This window comes from Herpailurus yagouaroundi, unplaced genomic scaffold (assembly GCF_014898765.1).
Source record: "Herpailurus yagouaroundi ecotype Mexico unplaced genomic scaffold, PumYag 141, whole genome shotgun sequence".
Taxonomy (NCBI): Eukaryota; Metazoa; Chordata; class Mammalia; order Carnivora; family Felidae; genus Herpailurus; species Herpailurus yagouaroundi.
The window spans coordinates 51,104,216-51,116,550 of record NW_024412396.1 but is presented as its reverse complement, the minus strand read 5'-3'; the positions used below and the strand labels follow the sequence as shown (position 1 = coordinate 51,116,550).

Genomic DNA, 12,335 nt, shown 5'->3' with positions numbered 1-12,335 from the left:
ACGTCCCTAAGAGGCCTGCGCGCTCTCCGAGGAAGGCGGGCGTCTCTATGGTTGATTCCGCGCGTTCGCCGCCATCTTGTACAGGGGACCTTGAACGAGAAGCCGCGGGGGCACTGCTTTGAGGCGGGGTTTGGAGGAGCGGCGGGTGGGCGGGCTTCTAGCCGACGGCAGGTGGCGTGATTCTCCTGTGGGAGCCGGTGGAGATTGGCCAGGGGGAACTGGCTCTCTCGGTGTGTACGCGGGGACACCCTTAGGGTTGGGGACCGGGACCCACCAGGTGACGTGCACGTGAGGCGGAGGCGGTGGCGTCAGGCGTGGGAGGAGGGGTTGCCACCCTTGCAGACGTCTGGGCCCGGCGGAGGCGTGTCTGAGAGCCCGGCGCGCGCGCTGCTCACGTTTTTGCCACGCCTGCCGCGGCGGTTGGCTTGCGTTCCAGTCTACCTCCAGAGACAGGCCCCCACGAGGCAGGGACGCAATCAGTATTTCTGTTGGATGGTTTCATGTCGTTTGACGTCTGAGTCCCTTTATCTGGTGCTACTGTCCGAGCTCCTGGGTTGTATATGGGTACAGGCTCTCCTGCCAGCTTTTGGTGAAGTGCCACGATGAACACACGTGTAACACCTAAAGAAAAGATAAAGTGGGGGGGGGGGGGGATCGGTTCTCTTGCGTCAGATCAGTGAGGGTTACTAATTAGATTAGAAAAAAAAAATCATTCTCAAAAGAAAGAAAGAAAAACATTCCTTCTCAGGTGAATTTAAAGAGACAGGTGGAGGCAAGTTCTAGAGCTGTCCGCTAGGGTAGCCACTAATGACTAGGGGACATTAAGCTAGCCACATTTCAAACCGTCAATGACCACATGTAACGAATGGCTACCTCATTGGACAGCGCAGATTATACCACATTGCCAGCATTACAGAAAGTTGTATTCAGCGCCGCGGATCTAGATCCCGGGACGGGGAAATCGCCCTGTGTTGGTAATCCAAGCCTTTTTGTAAACGCTGCTAGGTCATGGTTAATCACGTTAGTCCTCTAGACACAGTTCATGCTAATGCATGTTTACATATGAATGTGTTTGTTAGCATAAGCCCCATCAACAAATAATAATCGAATGACTACAGCATGTAAAGCTTTTGTTTAGAGGATGGAGGGAGTGGAAACAATAGTTAACAATTATCAAGTAATTAAGAGCCAGCCAGCCTTACGTGCATTCTCTTATGATGCTTCTGCAAATTTATAAGGTCGGTGCTGGTATTTGCAGTTGATAGATGAGGGCACTGAGGTTTATGCTCATGATGACACCAACTACTAAGTCCAAGATCTTAACCATTAGCTATATTGCTTCTTTGGGGGCGGAATAAAACATCCTTTGTCTTCAGATAGCTTAGAATCTGATATGGGGAAGACATGCTGTAATTATATGAGAATGTGATAAATGCCAAAGCATTTGGAATAGAATCTAATTAATAAAATCAAGGGAGGAAAAAACCCCTCAGCTTTTTGTTTGTTGTCAGAGGAGGAAGAGAGCAGGAGGTAAAGCTTTAAGAAGGACAGATAACAGTTGGATTTACAATAATGGAAGTAGATGAGGGCATAAGGCATACCAGCCAAAAGAGAATAAATGAAATAAGCCAAAGCATGAGGATAATTTTAGTCCTCCAAAGGTGCAAGTAAACCAGACTTCTCTGATTTTACCTATCTTATGAGCAGACATCCATGCTGTATCAATGACTTGAACTTCAAAGACACGTCTGCTAATGGAACCAAATGAATTAGACCAATTTACTGACAGACTTAATTTTTATTGAGTATTGTTCTATATAGTCATACAAAATAAGCCGTTCATGAAAATGGGTAATATTTTTATATAGCCAGACCAATGCAAAAAAATTGCCTGACTTTGTTAATTCACCAGGGTTTATAGCATCTTTGTTGATAATTTTCTGGTGCCATGAGTTCTTTAATCTTTGCTGATAGGTGAGCCTAAATGTGAGTTTAGGTTTCTGGGACAGAGAGTGGGTTTCAAAGCACGGTTTCTTCTTGCAGAAAAGTCCTTTCCAATTGGAGTCCTCAGTGCCAGCTGTAGTTCAAGACTCATTTTGTCACCACTGCTGCCAGCAGGGGGAGTCCTGCTCCCTTAAATGGTACACTCAAAGGCTTCACAAACTGGCTTCTTATCCTTTCTCCTGTCACAGAGTGCCAGTCTGGAGGCAGAGGCTGCACTTTGACCCAGACTGCTTCATTAAGATGTTACTCCCCCGTCCACGTGAGGGCTTGCCTTTTGAGTCCCACATCCCATAAGGATGCTATGAAGAGTCAACCTTGTGCTGAGTTTCATTTGAAGATATTTTCAAGTATTCAATATGGCATATAACTTAAAATATTTATAAATAGTTTTTAATACATATTTTAATATTTAAGGTTGAATTTAAAATTAAAGTTCGGGGGCACCTGGGTGGCCCAGTCGGTTCAGCGTCTGACTTCACCTCAGGTCATGATCTCGCGGTTCGTGAGTTCGAGCCCCGCGTCGGGCTCTGTGCTGACAGCTCAGAGCCTGGAGCCTGCTTCCGATTCTGTGTCTCCCTCTCTCTGTGCCCCTCCCCCACTCATGCTCGGTCTCTCAAAAATAAATAAACTTAAAAAAATTTTTTAGTAAATAAATAAAATTAAAGTTCGTTTAAACCTATTTTAAAGTAATTAAAATAGTGTAATAGCAGTGAAAGTATTCAATAGATCGAGTTTCAAATCCCAGCTCCTGTCAATATCATTTTATTAAAGAAGGGCATTTTAACATTTTCCCCCACATATATACAGGAAGGAAGATAGGCCATAATCTCATGATTTAAAAACTAAATAATTTCTACCTGATGAAGAATTCACTGCATGATTCTTACTTTTCAGAATTTGCTGAGGATCAGTGAAAACATCATCCCAAGGACTAGCATTTGAGAACCATCTATTTTATTTTTCCAAACCTTAGTCTGGCCATCTGTAAAGTAGTTACCCTCTAGTCTGAATCTAGCATTATTAGCGCTGACCACTTCAGTGTTATAAGAGGATTTGCTGGGATGGTAGGCGTGTGTATGTTACGGAGTCCCAGAGCCGTGAGTCAGTAAGAGAAGAGGTCGGGGGCTCCAACCTGTGCATGGGCAGAGGGATCCAGAGTTCCCAGGCTGGCAGGGGCAGAAGTGGGTGAGAGCGGGATGCAGACTCCTTTTTTTCTCAGCAGTCAGGTGACTAGGCCCCCATCAGCCAGGCTGGTTTTGGGCTCATGTTCTTAGGGGCTATCTGGAAGAGTGGGAACAACAATGGATAACATTTTGGTTACAATCAGGATGTTAATACACAGACACAGGTTTGATTTCAGGGGCAATGGAAGCCCCTCCCAAATAGCTGTCCATCTTCTGGCTGGTACCTGAAATTCCTTTAAGTAAAATTGCTCAACATGCAAATACTCTAGAAACCAAGACAGAGTTTTTCACAACCGCTGACACAGAGTGCTTACTATTTGCCAGACACTGTCTTAAGTGTTTTGCCTAGATTTACTAATTTAATCCTCAGAGTCCCATGGACCGTTACGGTATTATTATTCTCGTTTTACAGAGGAGGAAACTATGGTAAAGAGGCCATGTCACTTGCCCAGGTCCCTAGTAGTAAGTAGCAGAGCAGGGTTTGAATTCCTGTGTCCTTGCTTTTAGCCATCCTGCTAGAACGGCTCCATGTCCATGTGGAAGCAGTACCGCCACACCCTTTCCTGCTGTGGGGAGGCCAGTGGGGAGCCAGAAGGCACTTGTGTGGGAAAGGATGCCAGGAATGGAGACTGGCCACCACAGAGGCGAGCTTTGCAGAAAACACCTCCATCTGGTCCTCTACTCTGCACGTGGTACAGGTATTTGGTGTGGGGTGGGGGTGGGAGGTCATGCAGATTTCAAACCACATGTTTCCAAACCCCTCAGCAGCTGCCTTTTACCTATTAGATCTCCTATCTAGGATCCTTTTAGTGGAAATATTTTAAAAGTGTCCTCTTCCCCACCCCCCCACCCCCACTGAATGTGAAGTTTTTGACTTACACTCACAACTTCTCTTTTGCTAGATGGCCCAGAAAGCCGTTCAATTTCCCCCTTTGTGTGGAACCATTTGATTTTTAACTTGTAGGTTCTCCTTGGCCACATCTCCTATCTTGCCTTATCGGCTCTCCTCCCTTCTGTAAATAGCCCTCGGATCCCAGCTGTGTTCCCCAGCACGGGCTTGCCAAAAGGCAGGGCACACAGGCCACCACAGCAGAAAGCCAGTTGGAGCTGGGGCTTTTAGTGGAACCTGACACTTCAGTAATAGGAAGCTGGCTACAAAGCCCAAGATCAGGAGCAGCTCGACACAGACAGTAGTAGTTATTCCCCAGAGTAAACACTTGCTGTCTCTCAGGACTTGGTCAAGACTGGTTTGCACTGTAATTTCTTGGGTACCTATCTCTTCCCCACTGGAGTCTAAGGTCCTTCAGGGAAGAGATTACATCTAATGTTTTTCTCCCAAAAAGCAAAAAACACTACATATTAAGTATTCAAACGAGTTGTCTTCAGTGGGACCCCAGATGCCTGAAAATTTAACAGTGCGCTCACATGTCACTGACCAGAATCTAGAAAAGGAAGACTCTACCAGCCAGGGAAGTGAGTCACTTAGGTGGCCACCGGTGCAAGAACAGACTGGAGATCTCTTGTCGCTTCCCTGACATGCTCTGCTCTGCCCCACCTGCAGGCCTCTTGCACACAACTGTATGTGTCACTGGGGCTTGTTGAAAGGTGGAGTGAAGGTTGTTGCTGGTATGTTCTGCTCCACACTTAGTAATTCTGGCAAAGAAATTCCAGAGCCTTCAGTGTTCCTACTGTACTCCCCAACCCCCTCCCCAGTCACTGGAGGTCTTTTCTGTTCTGGGCATTTGCTCAAGAATACCCTTGAATCCTGCCTGAGGTTTGACTGAGCTCTATTGGAATGGCTGGTTTTAGTTGGAGTTCCACGGAGAGCCTCATAAGACTCAGTAGTCAGTGGAGATGACCCATGTAGTGTCTTTACTTTGCAGACCGAGACAAGCCCAGAACCTCACACACCTCCACTCCTTCAGGCACTGGATGTGCATGGCTGATGTTTTACTCCACGGGGTTGGCCGGCTGGGCTTAAGTCAATATCACAACAGGTTGGATAAATGGGCACCAGATGTTGGGTTGAAGGCTTACCCAGCTGTTCATCAAAACTACCTGGTTGATTTTATCTCAGTTCAGAATCTCTTCTCTCTCCAACTGATTGCCTGATCCCAGAGTCAAAGATCTTAAAATTCAATCTTAAACAGGAGACTGAAAAGCAAACAATTTCTCAAGAAGTTTCAAATATATTTGTGGGAGTTGGGAGTGGACAAATATTCTTTTTTTTTTTTTTTTTTTAATCTAGGAGGTGGTCCTTTTGAAACTTCACATGAAAAAGATGAGTACTCTTGGCCTTCCAAATTTGAAGTGGCATTTAAATTTGATTTCCATTTTTCTTTATGCCAGAGAAGCTTTGAGGCATTTCTTATTCATTCTCCAGGGCTTCACTGGGTTTTCAGCCTATTTCAAAGATAATGATGTCACTACCTACAGTGGAGTGAAGTCTTTACAAGGCAACTCATTTGCCTAAAATGTCTGGGAAGTCACATCCAGACAAAGAAATTACCAAGAGCATTTTCTTCAGGTATAAAAAAGTGTAGTTTATTCACCCAGAACTTTGGTTTCTTTGAGATGTTGAGTGTCCCATTTTAAGACTTAAAAGACTGCTTTTATCTGGTAAAATCTCATCCCAGCTGGAGTTACAGGACATGCTGATCTGGAGCCTTGACTGAATTGACAGCCATCCACACGCAGAACCGCAGTGCTTTTGGTCTCCTGCTTTGTGGACAGGGATAAGAGGGTAACCCACAGGGTAAACCCAAGAAAATTCACCAGAATGTCTTGTGCTAATAGTTTAACGAAATTCTCCCTCCAGCACTTTCTGACAGGGCATGGGGATTTTCTCGTGTCATCAGACTTCAGGAGTGATTATGTCATCCAGGTGCAGGTGTTCTTGGCTGTCCTTTACCTGTTGTCTCCTCATGTCACATATAGCCAAGAAAGCAGATGACAGGTTCATCTCTGTTACACACGGAATTGCCAAGTGGTTGCCTAGCAACTCAGCACAATCAACATGGTCTCTGTTATGGAATGTAGAGTGGTTGGCTTTCAAGAATGACTGTATTTGCATATTTCTTTGGGGCCTCCAGAAAAATAGGTATGTTTTCCTGGATTTAAGGTTATTAAAATGGCCTTTTGTATTGCTTCACCCTAGTACTCATTTTATAAAGTGACAGTCATCTAATCAAACTGTTAACATAGCAATTGCTTCGATTAAATTCAATTCAGTAAGCATCTTCTATATACGGGATACTATACCAGATACCATAAAGAGTTATAAGGAAGAACAAGTGTGGTCCCTGTCTCAGGGAACGTCTGTGTTTAGTAGATGTGTATAAATCTGTTGTTTACACGTGTGAAACAGACAGCTATGATGTGTATGAAAAATAAAGGTATTTTTATTTGGAAGGGTTCCTTTGTGTTTGATCAAAGGATTTTTCACTTTTATTTAGATTCCTTCCTTTATAGCTTATAGCGACGATCCGTTCAAAAAGCTGCAATCAGTTCAAAATCACTTTTAAGACCTCACTCTTATTGGCATCTCAGTAATTAGCAGCTCTTACCCAGCTCGTGTTGGATGTGACACCGCCAGTGTTGTCGGCTGGCGCGGCGCTGCCCTGCGTCTGTACCGCGGTCTTTCTGCATAATTGCTGCTGAGATGCTCACAGCCTTCCCACCTCTATTCTGCACATTCCAGTTTAAAAGAAGCCCCTTGCCTTTCTTTGTCTGCTTTGCAGCAGTGCCATCAGCCTCTGTCCACTTAAGGAGGGACTTTAGAATGTTCCATATCTTGCATCAGGGAGTCTTTTGATCACTCGAGCGAAGTTCTTTCCCACCGGAAAGATGGTTGCTAGACAGAGCCTGGGGTTTGACTAGCCCCTTTCCCTTGAGTTGATTTGCTTGGTGGATTGGTTTCGCATCTTCCTCAAGAAGGCGCCAGGGCCTGGCGTGAAGGAACTGTTCCTGACGGCTTTGGTGCACACCCTGTGCACCCTCATTAGCTGCCCCTCCTGAGTGGACTCCATCTGGAATCCACAAAGAAAAGAGGAAGCCTTTGAGGGCAGCTGGGCTGTGGCACCAGCGTTCTCCTCCACCACCTTCTGTTAGCACACTGTGGTTTCTGTGCTCGCCTTCCCCAGATCCAGTGCGGGACTGGTGTCTCGCTCATCGTCTTCACCATCTAGTTCCCTCGGATCTTTTGCCATTCTCAAGAAATCACCCAGACCTCTTGTGTTCACACAGGGCATCTGACCTTTGCTTCCAGATCCGACGGCAGGCAGAAGAAAGGGGGCAGAAGGGAGAGGAGGACCAGACAAAAGGAGACACTGTATTGATGTTTGCCTTCTTGTTCTTGATTTTATCCTCACACGTCTTCTCGTCTTCTCGGTAGCTCCTGCTGGCCCGCTCTGCAGATGAAACTCCAGAAGTGCTAATACCCACCATTCTACTGAGCATGAGCATATTGTCCCAAGGCAGCTCTTCACTTATGATCAAACCAACCAACATTTACCATGTGCTGTGTGTCTCCTAAGGGTCAGGGACATGGTAAAGAATAACACAGTTTCTACCCCTGAGCAGGTCACCAGTCGGTTCTGTTAGGTGCTATAATGAGGACTGGGAACAGAGACAGAAGAACAATGAGTTCAGGTAGAGGGTGGGAGTTTAGGAAGAGATGTGTCTAACCCTTCAACTAGACCCGGGAGGCTGGCGGACCAGGGAGGTCTCTCTACTTACCCTTAGGAATGGGCCAAGAGCAGAGCGTCTGTGTCCCTTTGATGTTAGGAAATCCTTTATTGCTCTGATCTAAATCCTTTCCCCTGCAGTTTATACCCTGTATTGCCTCTCATTCCAATGTCAGTTGAAATAACAAAAATCATTGCCTAGTAACCTAGTCAGTCAGAAGCCGTTAGTAAATCATCTCTGGTACTCTACCTTAATACAGGACAAAACCTATTTTCCTCCTACCCCAAACCCTGCAGCTTGACTTCTCCAGCTGCTACCCCGGGGAAGAGTTTCTGAGAGGTGCCCCCCATTAGGGTGCTTCCTGGAAAGGTGGGGGGAGACAGGGCAATCAGCTATGGAGATGCATGCCCCCAAATAATTGCACTTGGAAGAGTCTGCACTGTAAGCATGTTTCAGGGCATCTTCACTAAAGACAGAATTTTTGAGGTTGAATGACAGTAGAAGAATAAAGTCCAGTGTTTACAACATCCCACTACCAGCCTTCACCAGCCTGTGGGTTGTCATATTGACATCCAGATGTAAATTTCCTTAGTTCTGAGCCCTCTTGAAGGCCTATAGAACTTTCTCCTGGTCCCCTCCTCCTACTAACTCACCTTCAGTGATTTGATGCCCCTGAGGGATCTGGTTCATGGCAGATCCAAGATGCTCTCCCATTGCAACCTCCCCATTGGTGGTCTATTCTTCACAACCCCTTACAAAAGGGTACCTCATCAGCATGTGTGTCCCCTGTGAGAACAGTGTTTTTATAATGGTCACTTGTGCTGGGCACAGCCTTCTCTCCCAAGTCACCTGCTGGGCACAGCCTTCTCTCCCAAGTCACCAACTTGCCAAAGTGGAGGGCAGGATGGAACACTGGGGAACAAATGACCTTCTTGATGATTGGCTGTACTTTGTTACCTGTGTCCCAAAGCAAAACTGTTTGTATGTTCAGTTGCTCAAAGTCTTAACTTGATTACTCCTCTTTCATCCAACCTCATCTCTCACTGGGGCTAGAAAGGAATCTCTCAGGCCAACATGGCCAACATGGGGGTTGACAGTTCATCAGTTCCTTCCTTGCTCTTTCTCCACAGGGAGCTCCTCACCCAAACTAACCAACTCACACAAAACAAAACAAAACAAATAAGCATCTGGGGCACCTGGGTGACTCAGTTGAGTGCCTGACTTCAGCTCAGGTCATGATCTCGCGGTTTGTGAGTTCAAGCCCCACATCAGAATCGCTGCTGTTAGCATGAGCCTGCTTTGGATCCTCTGCCCCGCTCTCTCTGCCCCTCTCCTGCTTGCACTCTGTCTCAAAAATTAAAAAAAAAAAAACAAAACCTTCAAAAAAGAAAACTCAAAACTTTTCTATTTTAATAAAAAATAACAAAAGTGTGCCAATCGATGCAAACATACTAATACTTGAGGGGACTGTTGGTGGTATTCTGTAACTCCATCCCATAATTAATAAAACTCAGGAGTATTGGTTTCTTGTATAATTTGAAAATGAGGTAAAGACTTTTCACCCCATTCTTAAAGGCACCTCTTATTTCCATAAGGGGTATAATGCATGATAAACTCCCATCTCATGGGCAATCTGTGAGAATGCCATTTTAAGAGAAATTAGCAATGGTTACAGTTCAAACTTTAGCATTGTATTGTTAGTTAGGGTTCTTTATAAGAATTTTCTCTGTAGACTCCAAGAAGCATCCATACCATCATCTTTCTCCTCCACCTCTCAAAAGTGAACACAGAACAAACTGGTTGACCCTTGAACAACACAGGTTTGGAATGCATGAGTCCTTTTATTTATTTGTTTATTTCATTTATTGATTTAAGATTATATTTTTTAAAGTAACCTCTACACACAATGTGGGCTTGAAATTACAACCCCGAGATCAAGAATCCCATGCCAACTGCGCCAGCCAGGCACCCCTGCATGAATCCGTTTACACGCAGATATTTTGGATAAATACAGTAGAGTACTATTAATGTATTTTCTCTTCCTTAAGATTTTCTTAATAACATTTTCTCTTCTCTAGCTTATTGTATGAATCCTGTATATGATACATACAACATATAAAATGTGTTAATCAACAATTTGTTATTGGTAAAGCTTCCAGTCAATGGTATTGCTATTACTAGTTAAATTTGGGGGTAGTCAAAAGTTATACTTGATCTCTGTGCAGGGGTCGGCACTCCAGCCCCCTCATAGTTCAAGGGCCAAATGTATTTAGATCTAGATAATGAAAAAAACAAAAATAGCAATGGGATTGCCCTAAAAGTAGACCTTACTGTGCAGCGGACAGAGCCCAAGGTATGGCATTAAAGATCTCACTTGAATCCAGGCCCTGTCACTTACAAGCTAGGGTCCCCTGAGAAAGTCCCTTTACCTCTCTGAGCTTCTATTTCTCATTTATAGAATGGAGCAATGATGATGTCTGCCCTCCTTTCCAGGGTCGTGAAAATGGAATGGGATAAAATAAATGTAGATAAAAGTGCTTTGCAAACTATAATGTGTCTGTTATTCCCTAAAGGGAGAGCTGGAAGAAATCACAGCGGCTCAGTCACGTCAATGTGGTTTTCGTAGGCTGGTGTAGTCTTTCTTGGGAGTGGTTCTGTGCCCGGACATCATGCCACCTTGTGTCTCCAGCATAAATACGAGCCCTGGAACTGACAGAACACATCCTGACGTGCCACCTTGTCCTTAGTTACAGTGGCAAATTCATTCTGATGAAGCCAGTTCTAGAACCAGAGAAAATGGGAATGACAGTGACTAGGTGGATGTGCTCACTGACATCTAGCATCAACCAAATCCCCTTTTCCATTGGAGGCTAACTCTTCTGAACCTCTGCTCATCTCAGAATCATTGCTGTTTTCCCCAACAATATCATTCTTCATACCAAGAGCACTCGTGATGCAGCATATCTTAAAAGAGTGTTTCATTATTATGTCTGGGATTTTTTCCAAGCCATGGACACTCTTTCTTCAAGTTTGATGCTGGCACTTTCTTGATCTTACCAGAAGGACCCCTCATATGCTGGGAGTGACAAACAACAGCACTGCTGAAACCAGGAAAAGCAGGGCTCCTACTCCTGCCCGCAACCCACTCACCATTGGCACAAAAATATGACAACAAAAGGCATGTTATCTTTCCTATCCTTGGAAAGTCCAGTGGGTGTCACTAAATGGTCATGACTTTGGCATTAAGAAGGTTTGGTGGTGCGATTGGCTCCACCAAAGATCCAACCCCAGCAGCAAAGGCTACCCTCAGGTTAGGCAGCCCTTGCCCATCTCCCAAACTTTGGGCTGGATCCATCTAAGAGGGAGAGCTTTGAAGCGCTGTGTATTGGATGATGATTGGAGTTACAGTAGCAGATGGAATAGCTTTTTTTTTTTTTTTTAAGATTGGCCTTAAATTAATTGTGATATAAAGGGTCTGTTGACAGGCTGCCATTTCTCACTTAGAAACTTGTCTCTTTTGCTGTTTCTTTTCTTTTTTAAAATTTATTTATTTATTTTTGAGAGAGAGAGAGAGAGAGAGAGAGAGAGAGCATGGGAGGTGCAGAGGGAGGATCTCAAGCAGGCTCTGCTCTGAGCACCTGAGGCGGGGCTCAATCTCACTAACTGTGAGATTGTGACCTGTGCCAAAATCCAGAGTTAGATGCTTAACTGACTGAGCCACCTCCACTTTTGCTGTTTCTGTGTAATATTTATCCTGCACATCTTATGGACTGTTGCTCACTCACCCGTGGCTACCTTGCTGTCCCCCTAGCTCATGGTCTCTCAGCAGTCCCCAAGGTGAAGTTCTTGGCCCGGTGGGGGGCATCATCCCCCCCACCCATGTTCTGCTAGCTAGTCATACTGTACCTCTCCTCTGTTGCACCCCATCCCTCCCAGGCTCTTCTCATCCTCTTCCTCCTTGATGCCCAGGCCACTCATTGGCCCTGTCCCACTGGATGATGTGGACCTAAGGGCCACCACCTGGAGCACCCAGAGCACTATATGGGGTAGGGAGTAGGGGGTAGGGGGTAGAGGTGTGGTTGGGGAGGACTGCCCAACTGCAGGTGCGTGTGTGCAGGCACGCTGGCACAGCAGTCTCCAGGACTGAGGCACAAGGGTTGGTGGCTGCAGGCACTTGACCCTCAGGCTGTTGCCTTAGAAAACATGATTCCTCTGCATTGGGTCCTACCCAAAGTCTGGAAAACAAGTCAGCAACTCACTTTATATCTTCTTCATATGGTGAAAGAAACTGTAGAAACTGGCTCTTGTGGTCTAAGTATTTTCTAAGTTCAAAACCAAATGTTCTGTTACCACTGTTACTTGTTCAAGCCAATGAGGGTGTCTGGGACCGGTAACTCATAGGATTTCTATCTAATGAACACAAAACGTCACTTCTACACAATATGCAATTTCTAGAAGGGA

General features: G+C 45.2%; 1 long non-coding RNA gene across 9 annotated transcripts in view; it reads left to right on the top strand.

Moving 5' to 3' along the window:
• Nucleotides 1-140: 140 nt before the first annotated feature.
• LOC121032102 (uncharacterized) overlaps nt 141-12,335 on the top strand; it is a 30,083-nt gene continuing 17,888 nt past the window's right edge. For 6 of the 9 annotated variants that reach the window (XR_005791081.1, XR_005791079.1, XR_005791076.1 and 3 more), the window contains exons 1-2: nt 141-230; nt 3,696-3,886. This is a non-coding gene — a long non-coding RNA (uncharacterized LOC121032102). Of the gene's footprint in view, nt 231-673; nt 2,142-3,695; nt 3,887-11,076; nt 11,185-12,335 lie in introns of those variants that run through there. The other 3 variants (XR_005791075.1, XR_005791078.1, XR_005791077.1) reach the window with 3 other exon arrangements.